Below are 18,941 nucleotides of genomic sequence, written 5' to 3'. Positions count from 1 at the left end.
ACACACTCTGCATCTTTTTGACCACCTTTTTCTCTCGTGTTTGAGTTTGTTTTCGTGCTGACCAAATGCAAAGTGCAAGTCCAAGGCAGCCTGACCATGTACATTGACACTTTGATATGATTGCCAGGGAAGTGGAGCTACGAAATCGGGAGGTGTAAAGTAATGGAAGGTAGGGGGGAGAACTTGGCAGACTGTCGAGCAAAGGAATCTTGTGGTTAGTTGTTTGGCCAGCCAAAGTTTCATTTCAGGCCATCTTCTTCGTCGTCGCAACACACAGTTTACAACTTCTGGTCAGTTCATCGTGTTCAAGCATGAAATGACGTTGCACAAAAATTGCTCGACAAGGTGGAGCATCTCTTAAAGGTGCAAAAACTTTAAGTGGAGCAAAATACGCAAAAATGACAAAGTTGATGATGAGGTGTTCTTTCTGGGCGTTGGAAAATTAATTTTCGGCTGGGATGACATTCTCAACTCATCGTCAGTCCCCTTTTTCTCGATCCTCTTGTCCGCTCACTTGACTGCCTTTGTTGTGTGACTTGTAACTTTAGTTGTTGTCTGGGCCACTCACAATTTCGCTCTAAAGTTTAATTTCAACGCTTGACTTGGAAAGTTTTTTGCCAGCCAAAGTGACAGGATGCACAGGAAAAATAAATACAATGCATTTTGTTTCGTTAGCGAGGAGATAATTATAAACTGTTAAGGATTTAACTTAATATCTAGAATATCTCATACAAAAAATTTTTTTTTCTTATTGTTTGGAATAGGGCATTTAAAGATTAAAAAAAACTTAAAAAATAATGATTTCTTTTAAACTAATTTTCTCTCCGTGCAAAGTCAGAGTTTGAGGCTTCAGCAAAAGTCGAGCGCGAACTCGAACCCTGGCTGAAAACTCCTTCTGGCCAAGTCGACACAAATTGCTGCAAAGTTTTTTGGCATTCAAGTGTTTTAATGTCTCACGAGTTGTTGCGGAGTCGCAGCAGAGCAGACTCTTTTCCTCTATTCCGCACTCCACACATGAATTAATCAAAGAGCAGCTGCAGTTTGTGTGGCATTAAGTACCCGCCTAGTAGGACAGACGGACGGATGGATGGATGGATGAATGGATAGATGGGGGCGCAGGTGGGTTGGTTAAGACCGCAAGGCGGTGGCGCCGCTAGACAAATTCAACTTAATCAATTTAAAGTGCTCACCGCAAAGTCAACAGTTCAAACTAACCGCAAGGCAGGGGGAAGGACAGGGGTTTGAGAAGCAAGGCAAACACTTTGCCTCGCCCCCTTTTTTTGGCCCAGTGTTATTAGGCAAATTGTCGCCGCATAGATGTACTGGGCCACACACACACACTCTCACATTCTCGCAGCAGGTTGCCGTTGACCAACAAGTGACCAAGGTTCGGTGTTTTACCCCCCATTGTCCTGCCAAGTATCCCTTACACTTTTTTCCTGCTCCTTTCCTTTCCGTTCCTTTCCTTGCCCTTTGTTTGCCAGCGTGTATTTGTGTTTGCTCTGCTGTCAACATTGGAAAATTATGAAAATTAATATGAAAATTGTTGCTATTTACGGCTAGTTTACCCCAAAGTGTGTGTGCGTGCCTCTTCTTGGGTTTCGAGTGCGGCAATTGTTGGTTTTAGATTTAATTACTTGAGTCAACTTGAGCCCTAATTTGATTGAGTATTATGTGACATTGAGCCCACTCGGCGAGGGGTTCAATTAACCCAAGGCTCACACGCATGCTGAGGGGCTTTTTTGTTCTGCTAGCCAAAACAAAGAGTCCCAAAGTAGCCTGCGGATGCGAATCGATTGAGAACCCTACTAAAAAAACGGAGGGAAAAACGCACACACTCGACATTTGCATCTTTGACAGCTCTATTGTTGATCCTTCTGCTGCATTTGCATACTGCCACGCACACACTTCAAATATGCAATAAAAAAACGCAAGGGGAAACTGCATTGATTGCGCTGCAGGATAAAGGACTAACGCAGGAACCCTTGAAGGCAGTCAAAGATGTAAATACCTCTTAAGTGCGGAAACCTTTGGTGAATTTATACAAGAACGAGAACTCTTTCAATAAAAAAAATTAAATTAAACTTTAAAATTACTATTTTTGTTTTCCCTTTTAAGCTTTAATCTAGATATTTTACCTTAATTAAACTAAGCCAATCTAACTTCATTTCAAAGACGCCTGCACAACCAAATTTGCATGCAGATTATTGTGAAATTTCTCCAACTAAATTAAAGCAGAGCAAAAGCAAACTAAATCCCTTGACATGGCATTCCAAAACAATATAAAATCATAATTCCCAGCTCAAAATTGATACAACATGCATTTCACAGGAGCTCAATAGATTCGTTATATTTTTTATTGTTCGCCCCGAAACTAATCCCATGTCAATTGTCAACGCTGGCGCTCAAGACACTTAAATGCAGATTATGCATGTCAAATGGAAGCCCACACTTCAAAATCAATTAGCAGAAGCTTTTTTCTCTGATCTGGGAAAAATCGAGAAAAAAGCGAAGAGCAAACATGTGGGCCAGAACTGAAGTTGCCATTAAATGCCCGATTATAATGACAATTGACGGCTGCAATAAAACCGAATTGCCCTGTCAAATGCTCAGCCAGCTGGACTAAAAGGCCGGGCTTAGGTTAGATGAGCTTCAGTTAACGCTCCTCCACTCGTATTTACTGTCATAATTTATATGCATTTATGAGACACGCTTGGACAGAGACAGAAGAGAGGTTTTTTATGGCAATTTTATTTCCTGTAGGCAAATAAAGCAAGCGGCCATGTGAGAGGCATTCGAAACTTCAACTTCATTATCGCGTTATCGCTATCGCTACCTCCCCACACTATTACCATTGCCCCTGGCTGGCTGCATTATCGTGATTGCTGTAGTAAATGTTTTTTATTTATTATTATTTACAAATGCATTAAACACAATATTTAATTGCATCATAAAAAAGCGGCAGTCTGTCTGGCCCAATATAAAAACCCCATGTCCCCCATCTCTCTTGATATCGGTTCTCCCCACTCCCAATTTTGATAGCAATTGAACTTTATTGTGAACAGTGATCGCTTGCTAAGTGGTTAGAAATGGGTAATTATATCACCAATGTGTTATTCAAGAATGAAACATTAATGCTTATTGCTTGTTTGGGAATTCGAAAATAAATGTTTCTTTATTCCTGTGTTTATATTCGAAGTTAATTTAATATGCTATAAGACGTGTACTTTAAAAATCTTTATAAAAATGTATATTTTTTAAATTTAATAACACAGTTCTTATACTAAAATATTTTGTTAAATATTTAATAGTTTAATTTATCATTTAAATTTGGAGTGTTCCACTTTTTAATATTATTATTGTTCTATAAAAATATGTCAATTAGTATTTGGTATTTAATTTTGTAGTTATTTTAATCTTTGGGAAGACAATTATTTCCTAATCTTAAATCCACTTAACCCAGTACCCACTGTACCTGAATTCTAGGTGCTCCGCTTGTGTGTGCTCGGTGTCTGTTTATGTTTGTCTCTGGTTGTTTGCATAGTGCAATGCTTATCGCAAATGCTTTTCCTATATGCGTGTGATATTTTTATGAGTTTTTTCGACCCTGGGTCCCTTGCATTTTTCCCTCTCTCTATTTTCCATTTTCGATTTCGGTTGCCTAGTTGCTGCTGCTGTTGTAGCTGTGTTTGCTGTTCACAGTTTTTCGTTATTATTTACACAATTGACCCTTTCACACCCGAAAACTCATTGAACTTCATCAGCAACATCTACGGCAGCAATAGCAACACGAGGAGATATTGCTCACGTACAAGGTCCCCCACCCTGAAAAAAAAACCCCGGCAGTTGGAGTTCAAGTCTTGGGCTCAACTGTAAATAGTCATAAATGTTTTGTTTATGTTTACAATTTAGCTGCTGCTCCTGCCGATGTTGCTGTTGCCTTTGATATTGCTGTTGCTGCTCTTGCTGCAGTTGCTGTTGCTGTTGCTGCTGCACCGTGTTCCTGCCGCAGTTCGTGACTTCTCTAATGTTGTTGACGTGGTTGTTGCAACATGCTTCCCCATTGCTCTCTAGCTCTCTAGCGGCGGCCTAAAGATTTCTGAATTGGTAATGGGGCATGTGCAGTTCAGTGAGGTGAGCTGCATTTTATTGCTATCTAAATCGCTGACTCCTAGCTTAGCCATGTATGTGAAGCTAACAACCTGGTCTCTGGATTTTTATTTGCTTTTAATTTGACTTCGAAACGGGGCTTAAATGTCAAGAGTTGTTCGTTCGGCTTGTAATCCACATAAGCACACACATGGTCCACAGGTCCACAGCGCTCTTTTGTTATTAATGTATTCAATTAAGTAACGGACCGACAATTAAACTCATTATGCATATGGTGGGTAAAATGTAATGCAAATAGCCCAAAGCCCCACTAAACACCATTATTACGGCCAGCGCGAGCGGCAACAAAAATAACTGTCGACCAACTAAAACAAAAACTCCAATCGCGCCACATTAAAAGCATCATTAAATAAATTATAGACCAGCCCCGAAGCAATGACATAATGAAACAAGAAAGGGAGCTAGCTTCGGCCAGCCGAAGCTTATATACCCTTGCAGATCATTCCTATTAATTAACAAATCGCAAAAATGTTCAATTTTCTAATATTTCTCATTAATTTTCCGATCGTTCCTATGGCAGCTATATGATATAGTCGTCCGATTTTGATAAAATTGAAATTCGAAAATATTTAAAAAGAGTCATATCCTAGAGTAGAAGATAATACCATAAGAACCAAAGAAGCTAGAATTTATTTCCTATTACTTTTCCATTAATTTTCCGATCGTTCCTATGGCAGCTATATGATATAGTCGTCCGATTTTGATTAAATTAAAATTGAAATTCGGAAATATTTAAAAAGTGTCATATCCTAGAGTAGAAGATAATACAATAAAATCCAAAGAAGCTAGAATTTATTTCCTATTACTTTTCCATTAATTTTCCGATCGTTCCTATGGCAGCTATATGATATAGTAGTCCGATTTTTTAAATAATTAATTCGAAATTCAGATATATTTAAAAAATAACATCCCCAAAAGTAGAAGGTAATATTTCAAAAAACACCGAAGCTAGAATTTTTTAAAGTTTTTTTTTTCCGATTGTTCTTATGGGAGCTATAAGATATAGTTGTCCGATCCGGTCGGCTCCGACATATATACTACCTGCAATAGAAAGAAGACTTTTGGGAAAGTTTCATCCTGATAGCTCAAAAACTGAGAGACTAGTTTGCGTAGAAACAGACGGACAGACGGACAGACGGACAGACGGACAGACGGACGGACAGACGGACAGACGGACAGACGGACAGACGGACATGGCTAGATCGACTCGTCTTGTGATGCTGATCAAGAATATATATACTTTATGGGGTCGGAAACGTCTCCTTCACTGCGTTGCAAACTTCTGACTGAAATCATAATACCCTCTGCAAGGGTATAAAAAACCAATAAATCTAACATGAAATTCGTAATGTAAACAAAGCTTAATTCATTTGTTGTTTTAGTTGTTTTTTATTTAGTAGTTAAATGCTTGTAAACGTTGAAAAAGGAGGATAACAGTTAAGCCTAATGAAAGTCATAAATAATAAACAAATGCAGAGGTTAAACTAATGAAGCCCCGAGCTAAATGGTAAATTTAGAAGAGATTAGTGGGGGAAATAATGATGGGAACTAATAATTGACTTTATGGGCAGAAACATACACAGAACTTAAGTAAATATTATCTAATCAAAGGTCGTATCGATAATATCAAGAGTCAAAAACATCCACTAGTGTCAAAGACCTCTGAGTATTTCCTTAATTTTCTTGCAATTACCTATCCTCACCTGCATTCGACATTTAATTATCAATTAGCTAAACCACATACTCTCGGATTTTGGCACAAGCTTATAAATATTTTAATTAATTTACATTGTCATGCATTTTTCGGGAAATTCTCTTACCAAGTGTCAGTCAGGCAGTCACTCAGCCTAAATTCAGTTGCCGACAGTGGAAATATAATTTATTCAAACTATTCGCGTTTGAAATGCCTACGCGAGAGAAGCGTGAATTTATTTATAATTTATATGGCAATTAAAAACTAATATTGTCAACTCCCACGCTCTGTGCAATTCAATTGCAAATTTATGCAAATTTTTAATTTCAGGCCGATGAGCGGGCGGCTTTGACAAATGTTTTGTAGTTTACGGATTTCGGGTTTTTATTGCATTTTTGATGACAACTCGGTTGGCATAAATTAAATAATTAAGTTAATTCTACATGCGGGCAATGTGATTTTAATTATTTAATTCGAAACCAGGCACAACTTATGCTAAATTGTATTTCATTTCGATTCGTTTGTTCGAATTTCGGTTCGAATTTGCTTTGCCTAAGCTCCGTCTGACTCATCAGCGTCGATGATTAATGATTTTTAAAATGCCGCTCATGATTTAGATAAACCAAACTGAGCGATTTAGTCGTCTGCTTTGTTTGTCTCTCCTTTGTTTCTATTTCTGTTTGCATAATTAATGTCGCACGCATTTGTTACGAGTTTTGGTTATTTGTCTTGCTCTCGGATTAATTTGCCCCACCATCTAATTTGGTCTGATTGGCTGGAACTGAGTCGAGTGGGGCTTAAAGTCTTCTTCAGTCTGTCGGTGGGCTTAGCAACTTCTTGGCTGCCATTCGATGAAGTTTGAGGAGCGATAATGACATTGAGCTCGAGCAGGGATTATAGAGAAAACTGAGTTACAGAAATATTTTAACAAAACACCAGAAACATTTGAAGCATTTCTGCTGCAGGGAGAGAAAATTTATTGGATTTATAAGTCCATTTTTATTCTCAAGTTTTGACATACTCTATTTTCTAGGCGGATCTATTCATTGAATTTGTGTTTCATTGATTGAAAGGTGTGAAAACGAAATCATTCAAGTGAGACGGTCATAAAAAATATGTTCCCCTTCCGTGAAGGTTGTGTCATAAATGTTTTTTATATGGCTCCGCGTGGGTGCGACTTCTATGGTCTTCTTCGCGGAGTGTGAAGCTACTCGAGGCTCCTAATTAATATAAACAGTTTGTGAACTAACACCAAACAGACCGCTAGAAGCAGCAGCAGCACCCCTTTGGTGTTTGGCATTTCCTGTAATTTGTCGGGCGCGCGGAAATTACCGGCTTGGGTTTTAGTTTCAGTTTTTTCCCTTTTCCATTTCGGGCCTTGTTGCATATTAATTTAAATATAATTATGATAATTTTTATTGTCAAGTCCGCCGCGGCTGAGTGAAGCCTCTTGCCACATGCTTCGCCTTGACTTTTCGGAATGCCCTGGGCAAACAACCCTTTGCTACCATCAAAAAGGATTAGTTATTGAGTTATTTTCACAACTAAAGTAACGACAGGCAGCCAGTCAGCCAGGCAGAAGGCGAACGAACCCAAGCCCGAGACCGACCAACTGACGCGGTTCAACAACATCTTGTGACTGACATTTGTGCGTCAAATTAAGTGAACTCTTTTCCTTCTTTTTTTTTTTTGTTGTTGAAGAGGAGGATCTGCTGCAGCCGGAGGAAGAGGAGGAGGAGGAGGAGGAGCACATGGTCAAGTCGAGCTTCCTGCCAGCCAGCCAGCCTCGATCCCTGAGTGACTGTGACTGTTGTTGTCTTCGGCCTGTCCCCTGCATTGCGTAAACTATAATTAATAACAAAACATGTTATGGTTATGGCTGCCGCTTCTGCTTCTTTTTCTTTGTGTGTGCCTGAAAATTGTTTCTTGTGCCCCGAGCCCAAGGCATGAGGCCACAATTCACCCAGACTGGCAGAGGCACAAAAGCGGTTCTGGTTCTCCATCGACTTCGGGTTTGAGAAACCCAGACTGAGACTGATACCGAGAGATCCCAGCGTTTTCGGGCTGCACAACATATGTTATGCATTTTATACCCTTGCAGAGGGTATTATGATTTCAGTCAGAAGTTTGCAACGCAGTGAAGGAGACGTTTCCGACCCCATAAAGTATATATATTCTTGATCAGCATCACAAGACGAGTCGATCTAGCCATGTCCGTCTGTCCGTCTGTCCGTCTGTCCGTCTGTCCGTCTGTCCGTCCGTCTGTCCGTCTGTCCGTCTGTCCGTCTGTCCGTCTGTCTGTTTCTACGCAAACTAGTCTCTCAGTTTTTGAGCTATCGGGACAAAACTTTCGCAAAAGTCTTCTTTCTATTGCAGGTAGTATATATGTCGGAGCCGACCGGATCGGACAACTATATCTTATAGCTCCCATAGGAACAATCGGAAAAAAAAAACTTTAAAAAATTCTAGCTTCGGTGTTTTTTGAAATATTACCTTCTACTTTTGGGGATGTTATTTTTTAAATATTTCTGAATTTCGAATTCATTTTTTAAAAAATCGGACTGCTATATCATATAGCTGCCATAGGAACGATCGGAAAATTAATGGAAAAGTAATAGGAAATAAATTCAAGCTTCTTTGGTTTTTATTGTATTATCTTCTACTCTAGGATATGACTCTTTTTAAATATCTCCGAATTTCAATTTTAATTTAATCAAAATCGGACGACTATATCATATAGCTGCCATAGGAACGATCGGAAAATTAATGGAAAAGTAATAGGAAATAAATTCTAGCTTCTTTGGTTTTTATTGTATTATCTTCTACTCTAGGATATGACTCTTTTTAAATATTTCCGAATTTCAATTTTAATTTGATCAAAATCGGACGACTATATCATATAGCTGCCATAGGAACGATCGGAAAATTAATGAGAAATATTAGAAAATTGAACATTTTTGCGATTTGTTAATTAATAGGAATGATCTGCAAGGGTATATAAGCTTCGGCTGGCCGAAGCTAGCTTCCTTTCTTGTTTTAGTTGTCTTCGGCATTCAAAAAATTATGTAGCATTTAATTAGCGCATAATTGTGGCCGCAGAGGCAACTTTCAGGGCGCAGGCCTCATCAATTTCAATCGGCGGCGTGTTGAAAAATCTTCATCTGCGTAATCCGCCCGGCACCGAAATTTTCAGATATTTTCACTAGCTACACCAAGATATAAATACTCTAGTCAAATACTATTTTAAAATAATTGTTGTACTTTTTAAAAATAATTTGATATTATTTAAGTTATTTTCTTAAATAAATACTTACAATTTTTCAGGTTGTAAAAATTAAATCATCAATATGTTGGTCTTCAAAATCTAAAAGAAAATACAAATTGTTCCGATTAGCAATTGAAACGAATATTTTTGTTTTAAATTAATTAAATCAAAACAAAATGTCAAGGGCATTTGAAAAATTTGGTATGCTCAAAAGATATACTTTTGATAAAGGGTGAAACAAAATAAAAATAATAATAATAATCTGAAGCCCTTTCACGAAATCCGCTTGCTACTTAAAGGGCACACCCTTTGCCAAAACGCCAAAAAAAAAAATATTAAAAAAAAATATAAGAAGACTGTCGCTTGTCAAAATGTCTGCAACTCTGTGAATTCAACTCATTCTGCTGCCGCCTTCTATGGACGCGTCATTGTCTAAGGATGCAATTGCCGAGGACGACGACGACGCACAAGTTCAAAAGCAGTCAACAGTTCCGCTCGCCTGTTTGAAACTCCGCTGCCACATCGTCATCCTCTGGCACATCATCATCATCACCATTGCATCGTCATCATCGTGCTTATCCTTGGCGAATTTCATGCCTCGTCGTTGCAGTAGTTCCTTGTGGCTTGGCAAATACTCAACAAACCATGAAAGTAAATAAATGTTTTGCAACGTTGCAGAAATAAAATGCAATTTAAGTCACACAAAAATGGCTAACAACAGCACAGAGAAAAAAATATTTATTATGCCTTTTAATGTATTTTCTATTTACTAATAATACTATAATTTTTTTTAGTTCAAAGATTTACCTATTGTGTGAAACGAACTTTTGGAAAGCTATTTCCTTAGTTTAAATATTGGTAAATTCATTTATTTTTATTTAGTGTAAAATTTATAAATATTAAAAATATTGAAAATTAAATTGTCTTCCCTTAAATATTTTGAAAATATATATTTTTGCTTTTATTGTTAGTATTATTTTTCCCTGTGTTGCAATGAAAAAGTATCTGGGACGTTGCAGTTCGCCGAGGAGCCTGGAAAACTCGAGGTCCTGGCTGCATTCGTGGTTCGTCCTCTTCCATTCTGATTTGTTTATTTCGTTTCGCTCGGCTTTTATTTTGTATTATTCCTGCTCCTGCTGCTGCTGCTGCTCCTTTTGCCATGGCAGTTAAAGTAACCGGCAAAAGCGTTCCGGGGGCTTCGAACTTTTGCATTTTATTTGTGTTTTTGTTTTTCCTCGTTTTGGCACAAAGAAAAGTGAAATGTTTTTGGGCGGTTGGTTTTCGCTTTGGATTTTAGAAGTTCACGGGAGAGAGTCGGCAGAGCATCGTTGCAATTGCACTTCCACAGACATTTAATGGCGAAAAAACAAAAACCAAAATGGAAAACGCTTTAAAATAATTACATGCGAGAATTTCCCCCACAGACCAAACAATGCCAGAAGTAATCGCACAAAAGTTGAAAATGAATCACCAACTGGCATCATTCACTGTCGAAAAAAAGAGGATTTGGGTAAGAGATCACAAAAAATAACAGAGCGCCGAAACGAATTAATGGATCAACGATCTTATCAAGTGAGTGGAGCGAAACCAATTGAGCAGAGTGCAGCCTAATCCTCTTTCGGTGAGTTCTTCGTTACAGGTACCTGAGCTCTTCGAAGGGTTTTTAAGTTTTAGAGACACTGTCTCAGTTTCGAATTTATTTTTGGAACTCTCGAAAAAATATCATATTTTGTTTATTAAGTAAATTCACTAAATACTTATATTTAAAAAATAATAGTATTACTTTTTAGCACATTCCAATCAAATGTAGTGTTAAAGTGCAATCAAATATCCATTATAAAAACAAAACCCTATCGAAACTGATGCACTTGCGCTCTACATGATTATTTCCCTCTTCAATCAGCCGTATCCATTACACATCCGCCCCAAGCTGTGAATGATTTAAGTGATTCGGTGCGCCTATTGTATTATTTTCACCCCCTCTCAACCCCCGTTTCACAGTGCTACGCCACTGAAATGCAGAAGAACTGCAATAAAACAAAATAAAAACAAAAACAAAAAAACAAGAACCAAAACAAAACCTGATGAAAAAACAACAGAAAAACATGAAGAAAAAGTGCAGCGTCAAATGCCAGACGAAACGGAACAATAATTAAAGCAATGGCAAAAACAACAACAACTCGGAACACAAAATAAACAAAAACATCAACGACAACAACAACAGCGACAACAGGAAGAGGAACAAGAGCAGCTGAGGAAGAAGCAAAAATGCAGCAAAGCTCTCTTCTTAAATAAGATGATGCGGGTCCATCCTTATGTACACAGGATATATGGGTTGGAATGGGTGCAGGGATTCCTAAAGGGTTGCAAGATGCAGCCCAAGGTCTATCCTTCATAAAACGATGCCGTCGTCGTCCTTGTATCGCAATAGATACACAAGGTATATGGCTTTGTTGGTTAACAGGTGGATCCGCCCAATCCCGAGATTTTTTAAAGAAGGATTATAGCAAATATAAAAAAACCTTGAACTCAATAAAAAAAAATCAAACCTTGGGATTTTAAAGATTCTATAATCTTTTCTTAAAACTCAATATATATCTTTTATTATTATCTATCTGAGAATCCTCGGTATCTCCAAGTCGAACAACTCTACAATATTTTTCATCCATGATTTTGTTTGCTGCTTGTTGTTTGGTTGTCATTGATGCCACCGTCGCTGTTGATTTGTTGTTGTTTTCCTCTGATGAGCCTGCAGAACAGCGCCAAGGCAAAAATCAGTGCAAAAGGCGACGTCGCTGGGTGTCGTTTGCAGACAACTTGAAAAACATGAAAACGCGAAGGGGGCTCCCGCTCCCGCATGCCCCCTATATAGAACCACCTCCCTAGTACCAGCCCCTCCTCATTTTTCCTTCTATTGACAGTCACGTCAGTTAAGCTGCTGGGAACACACACGCAGCCACAATTGTGGGCAAAATAATAGCACCAAGCAACTAATATAATAATTGCCTTTAATATTTTAAAAGATATAACTAATAGTTGCATGTAGAACTAATATAGTCATAATTAATGGGATTCAATTGCACACATTATTTGTACAATCCAGTAATAATGTAAATATATTTGGGTTCTTTGTTATTTTTTCATGTTTTCCAAAAAAAATACTTTAGGAATTTCCAGTTTACTTGAGCAAACCAAAAACAATATTCTGCTTATCTAGTACTATTATTGTGACCTCGTCTGCAAACATGATGGGTCCCAGGAAGGAGAAGACACCCAGAGATTTCCCAGACAAGCAGGTGGCAAAGGCTTCAGGCCAGCAGAGAATCATGAGGCCAACATCATGAGCCAGCTTCGGTAATTGCTGTCCGGGCCAAATGCAAATGCTGTTGCCGTTGCTGCTGCTTGCGTGTCTAGATGCTGGATTCTCGATTCCCGACTCGGATGCTGCACTGCTGCATATCACATGGTAGTATAGTATCGTACTAGTGCTCGTCCCTCATCCCTGCTGGCCTCGAATTATGTTGTTCTTCTCGGGAATTGGTTTGGCCTTCTGACAGCCCACCTCTGCCCCCGCCCGCCCCGGAAAAACCCCACTGACGCCCTGTGGATGCAATATGATTTCAATTAGTACCATTCGTTAGTGAGTGTGGCACTCAGAACTGATTATTGCCGAGTTATATTGTTGAATACAGCAAGAAGTGATGTTTCGAAGATGTAAAGCAGAAATGCGAGAATTATGTTCGCTTTCAGTACTGGTTTACAAAATTTCTCGTTTTATAATTAAAAGTGCTTAAGAACATGTCCCTATGTCATCTGTTTGAAACGGCAATATATTTGACTAAAAATTTAAAACAATCGGAATTTTTCTTAAAGGAAATATTCTAGCCATAAATTAATGTAGTAAAATCAAAGTTTATGGGTCTTGAACAAACATTACATCGGAACCTTTCCTATTTTTATTTTTTTTTTTACCTTCCCCCAGCGGAAGGCGAATTATTGCTTTAAACAAATTTATTTATAACCCAAATTAAATAACTCAGAGCAATGGACTTGACTCCGGCTGCCACTAAATTTGCTAGGCGAATGCAATTTGCAGATTTACTAACCCCCAGGAGCAGAAAGAGCGGGAGTCGGAGGAGTCGGACTTGCAGTTGGAGAAAATTGCAATTGCAATTACCAAAGCGTGGAGAGAGAGGAAGAAAGAGCAGCGCCATGCCACGAGTAAAACAACTAAACAACGCCGAGCGACGACAGTTTGACTTGCAATTTTAGCTGCACCAGCAGACCCCAGCAGCGAAATCAGCGAAACCGTGGTCGCCGCATCATCCCCATCATCATCCGCATCGTCATCATCATCCCCATCAGAGGAATCATCATTAACAGCATCATCATTAACCAGTAAGTGAGCCAAAGTCAAGCTTTACGACTATACGATACCCGTTTCTGCAATTATCAACTCTCTTTCGGGTTTGAGTTGTTGAACACACACAAGGTTTTATACCAATTTTATTTGGTACTATAAACAGGATGCGTTTTTTTAAATAATAAAAACTTGAAATTGCGGCAATGAATTTAATAACAAATTAATTGTGATTAAAAACAATTATTATTTGTCATTAAAAAAAAAAAACTAGTTACTTTTCTTAAAGATCCTTTTGTTTTTGAAATATTTTTAAATTGTTCAATATTTTCTTTTTAAAAACAAGTTTTTTAAAAATAAATCAATTTTATTATTTTATTTTTATTTATAAAATCTTGTTTACATTATTTTTCTATATTTCAACATTTATTCGCTAAAACAAATGGTACATTGTGCTTAGGGCTTTAAAGTAAACAAATTAAGTTTATATGCCATTAGGCTCTTAACTCTGACCATTACATTTTGATGGTCAAAGGCAATATACCCTTGTAATCCATGAGGTCCTCGGGTACGAAAACCGCGCGCGCCTCGACCATATCCATTACAGCCAGAATAACAGGAGGCTCAGGAGCAGGAGCAGACGAAAAATGGGAATGGGAATGCGAACGGGATTGGGATTGGGATGGGGATCGGGGGAATGAGGCAATGTGGAGCAGGGCAGAGCAGAGCAGAGCACAGAGGGCCGAGGACAGCGAGTAGTTGTTGGCCCTGCGGCTGCCCGTCCTGGCCAAGTTTGCGAGAAAATCGATTTCAGCGCTGCCTGCGCTCGCACGGGCGGCCTTTTGGATGCGAGTGTCCAGGTTTCAGGTCCAGCTCCAGTGCGAGCTCGAGTTCGAGTCCGAGGCCCAGTCACAGTCCCATTCGTATTCCCCGGTCCACAGTACCATTCCCATTCCCACTCCCGTGTTTCCATTCCCAGTTGGGGAGTTGCACTCCTGTTTGTCCACAGTGAGAAATATCAAAGGAAATGGCTTTAAAAAAATATATAGATCTTAAAAATGACCACCTTTGATGTGATGTTCCATTAGACATTAACCCATTTAACATTAATTTTACTAACATAATAAAAACTATTGTTTAATTTAAATTGCCAGCAAAATTTTCTTTTCCTTTAACTATTAAATATTTCACGATATAATTTACTTTCAGTACTCATAAATCCCGCTTTATATCCACGATTATCTTTATGAGGATGTTTTTTTTGCTCAGTGTCCGTCTGTTTGTTTGTTTGTCGCTTTTAATGCTGAACGGAGCTGGCGGAGGCGACTCTTGACTGATTTTTATGCTTTTGGCCCAATTGCCCCGCAGTAGCCGCGCGGCACGGAGAGCGGACTCCAATGGGCATCGACCGGTTCTCGCTCCGCTCCTCACCCGGCATTGCACCCTTCGGGAAGCCCCTCGAAACCCCCTCGAAAACCCCCTCAATACCACCCATTAGCGGCCCTTTGTTTGACTTGCAGTTGCAATATAAGGTCATTCCTCTGCTCTTGTTCTTGCCGGTGTTTTTGTTGCAGTTGCACGCTTTTCGTTTCGTTTGATGGCTGCGCACGCGGCCTTTTGTTAGTTTTCCCCATCCAATTTCATTTTTTCTTCCCTTCCATTATTATTATGCTTTTTTCGTATACTCTTTAAGGGAACAACATCAGCGAAATCGCAGTCTAATCACTTCATTAGCCCGAGTCTCCCACCGCTTTTGGCCATGTTAACACGTTGTTCGGCTGCAAGTTGCACGAACTTGCTGGCAAAGTGCGAAAAAAGTAGGCTTTAATTGAAAAGTGTGGGAAGTGTAAGCCCTGCTGCGACTTTTGCTTTCTTTTAATGGTTTCAAGGGGCACTATGGATTTTTGAAAAGGCCGCTTAGTTTTGTTTAATGTGAAATAATTTATGTACGGAAACTTTTAAAAAATGGTGTTCTTTTCTTGTGGTTCTATACTTTTTTTGCTTTAACTTGCATTTAAAATATATTTTTTTATTCGCTCTCAAAAAACCCTATATCCAATTAAAAATAAATATTATTGTTATTGTTGTGATGCATTTAATTTGGATTTGGATTTTAGAGACCACTAATTCTGACACCACATTTCCTATCATATTTCTAGAATTCGTAATAAAATTTCAAATAACTTTTAATAATAGTGCAAAAAAGTCCAGACAAATAAAATTTAGGTTTTATATCTGATCAAAATGTTGGTAATTGCAAAGTTCTCAGTTGTACAATTAAGTGTTATTTACTCACAACTAAATGCATAATTGAATCAATTAAAAAGCTGAACAATAAATGGATGAAGGCATTTAGAGTATGAAAACTGCACTTGGAAATAAGTCCGAAAGTTGAAGCTTCTAATTTGCTAGCCCGCATTGTATTTGCTTAAAGTTTTCTCACAATTGTGAGGTGAAATAGCATCAGCTGCTGTGCAGGGCTCCTCTCGCTTATCGCATAATTGGTAGCAATGTTGGCTGCCACTTTTTGCTGCGGCTTCTGTGGCTCTGGAAGCTGAAGGCTGAAAGCTGGAGCCTGGAAGCCAGGTCTCTCCACCTCGCATCCACCGTATCCGTCGCATTCCGGAGATGCCGGCAAAACACTTGTCAGCGACTTAAATGGCGCGCAGCTGTGCGGCATTAGCTGGGGAGCTGAAGAGCTGAGGAGCTGTGGAGCTGAAAAGCTGGGCAGCCGGGAGATATCTTGGGATCTTGGGGGCCAGAAGTGCGGAGACCCAGTCGACTGGACACACCTCTTAAGGAGGTGTTGCGACCGCTGCTCCAGGAACTCGGGGGGCAAAAAGGGTGCAAGGCGGTCCAGTGGCGACATTTGATGTGATTATTGAGTTATGCCCACGGGGGCAGGTGCCTGGCATATTTCGCTTAATTTTCTGATGAAGTTATTCACAGAGATATGGAACGCAGCGAAAATGTACAAGTATTATAAGCAGAGATAAGGAACGCGAAAAAAAATGTGAAACCAAGGTGTGTGTTTGTGAGATTTAAAAACATTCATTTCGGTGTCTAAAAGTCAGCGATTGAACGTTTTGTTTTGACACTGCCAAGACAGGTGTCTTGAAAACTTTTCAGTAGCGTTAAGTAGATTTACTGGAGATTACTTTCAACATTTAAATCACTTAATTAGCACAGATATATTCTATAATTGTCAAATTCCGCTGATTAATGGTAAGAGATAAGACAACCATTTATTATTATAAATACCAAAAATGATTTAATAAATATATTCAGAATACATTCAGGAGTTAAAGAATTTTTAATATTTTTGGGGGATTTATAACGAGAATTAATAATACTTCTGAATTTTCAACCACAATTTTAAATGTTTGATATTTTTTTACAATACTAAGTTGCAAATTAGAAAATTTTTTATAATTTTAAAACTGACTGAACTCTTTGAATATTAAATTTAAAAATAAAATCGTGTTCCAATTGTACATTATTAAACAAATCCTTATTTTAAAAAAAGTTTTAATGTCATTTTATCAATAATAGATATATTGGATTTTTAATTTCATAATAGTGAATTACAATTAGAATGGTATAACATTTAGTAGTTGAAATTTCAGACTTATAGATGCAAGTGGAAACGGACAATTGGAGAAAGATTTATAGAATGCTCCATAGGAAATAATTAACATTTGTCAGGAAATCTGTGGGCAGCGACAGCAAAAAGCCGGCAAAGAGTCAGAATTAGAAGGCGAAAGCAGAGAGAGAAACGAAAACAGCAGGCACTACAAAATCACGAACAACAACAACTACAACCCCGGAGGATGAGGATGAGGATAGAGTGGAAATGGAGAGGGAATAAAAACATAAAAAAGCGGCACAGATTGCGAGAACAACAACTAAACACGGCAAACACACACACACACGCAAACAATTTGAGCTCTCCAGCTGTGTAGTTGTTGTTGTTGCTGTTTTTTCTTCTTCTCCCTTTTGCCCTGCAATCAATAAAACGGATTAGGAATATCCTTTAAATGCGGCGCTTGGTGGAGGCTGCACACACACTCGCACACACAAATCTCCCTCGCACACACATGGCTGCAAATCTTTTACAACAACACTTGGAAGGAATAAAAGTAGCGGCACTTACTTTTGGTCTTCGCTCTCCTTTTTTTCGTAGAAGAAATTAGGAGAGATGGCAGTTGAAGGTGTAAGGAGGACGGCGAGGAGGAGACGAAAACAAAACCGAGAAACGCACACTCAAACACGAACGCACACAGAAACAGAACGCAGAAGATTTACCGTTACGCGACGCGAAGATGCTCAAAATTACATACAAAAAAATAATAATCCGTGTCTCCTTTTTGTTCTTCAAACTTTTACCCTGTTTACTCCAATTTTGATTTTGTCACTTGCATCGTTTGACCCCGACGACCTTGCTGTCTCCTCCACTAAAATATCAAGGGTCCTAAAAATGCAATTTAAATGCTTTTCGCTTGTATTTTTGTTGCTGCTGCCAGGAGAGGAACACACACGACGTTTAAAATTAACAAATTGCTGCCGGTTTCGTCTCCGCTTTGTTATCACGATTCCTGCTTTGCTTGATGGTAAATGGTTATTGGTTATTGGCCAGCTTGTTTGCCCATTAAACGGCTCGTTTGGCTACCGTTTTTCTCAATCACAACACATCAGTTTTGCCGGCTTTTCAGTTTTTCTCGCGACAGACCGAATCGTTCGAGCTGATTTCCAAATCGTCCGCAGCCCGAGCCTTTCGACCGTTTTGTTCGAGTTTTTTTGAAAAACTGAATGTACGAATGATTCGTTTCACGGGCTGGCTGGGTTGGTTTCAAAACAAGCGTTTCGCTCGAGAATTCTCTTCGCAAAGGCAGTTTTTTCCCGAGAGAGGCTCTCTCATTTTTACTCTCTTATGTTTTAGATCAATGTTACGCTCACGCACACTGTTAGTTTCGCCCCGCAATTTTGCTCTCGCGCTCTGTTAACTCTGCCTTGCTAGCTTTCACTCGATGCACAATGTTAACTGTCCTTAAGCACTCAAATGCTAACTTTACCAATCCGATTTAATTTCCAAAAATACCAGGGTTCGTAAAATATCCCTCACAATCTGTCATTTTGTTTAAATATACAAATGTTAAAATAGGGCTGTGATATTTGTCGCAATAAAATGAGGAGTTTCCAAGCAGGGCTGATGAATATTTTTCTAAACTGCTTTATCCTGCTTTCTCCTTAAAACATTTTCCTCATTTTTGACATTTTGTGAGGAAAATAAAAACAAAAAGGCTACTAACACCAAGTTTTATAAAAGTTTTTAATCATTTTATTTTCTTCACTCATGATGAATATTTTTCGATCAGTAAAGAGCAAAGACGACAATTTGTTAGTATCGTGATTGATATTTATTTATTTTCATCACAGTCGGCTTGTTTTTGAGG

The 18,941-nt window shown here is 38.7% G+C and overlaps 1 protein-coding gene across 8 annotated transcripts in view; it reads right to left on the bottom strand.

The window, feature by feature from the left end:
* Positions 1-18,314, bottom strand: part of LOC108064435 (Shal K[+] channel interacting protein) — a 166,997-nt gene extending 148,683 nt beyond the window's left edge. For all 8 annotated transcript variants that reach the window (XM_044394310.2, XM_044394311.2, XM_044394312.2 and 5 more), the window contains exons 1-2: positions 17,642-18,314; positions 9,178-9,227 (exon numbers count right to left, since the gene is read on the bottom strand). The gene's annotated coding sequence lies outside the window, so the exon portion shown is untranslated. The remainder of the gene's footprint in view (positions 1-9,177; positions 9,228-17,641) is intronic.
* Between the last annotated feature and the right edge of the window lie 627 nt (positions 18,315-18,941).

The sequence above is a fragment of the Drosophila takahashii genome, chromosome 3R (genome assembly GCF_030179915.1).
Source record: "Drosophila takahashii strain IR98-3 E-12201 chromosome 3R, DtakHiC1v2, whole genome shotgun sequence".
In the NCBI taxonomy this organism is placed as follows: Eukaryota; Metazoa; Arthropoda; class Insecta; order Diptera; family Drosophilidae; genus Drosophila; species Drosophila takahashii.
This window is presented reverse-complemented; position numbering and strand designations above follow the sequence as displayed.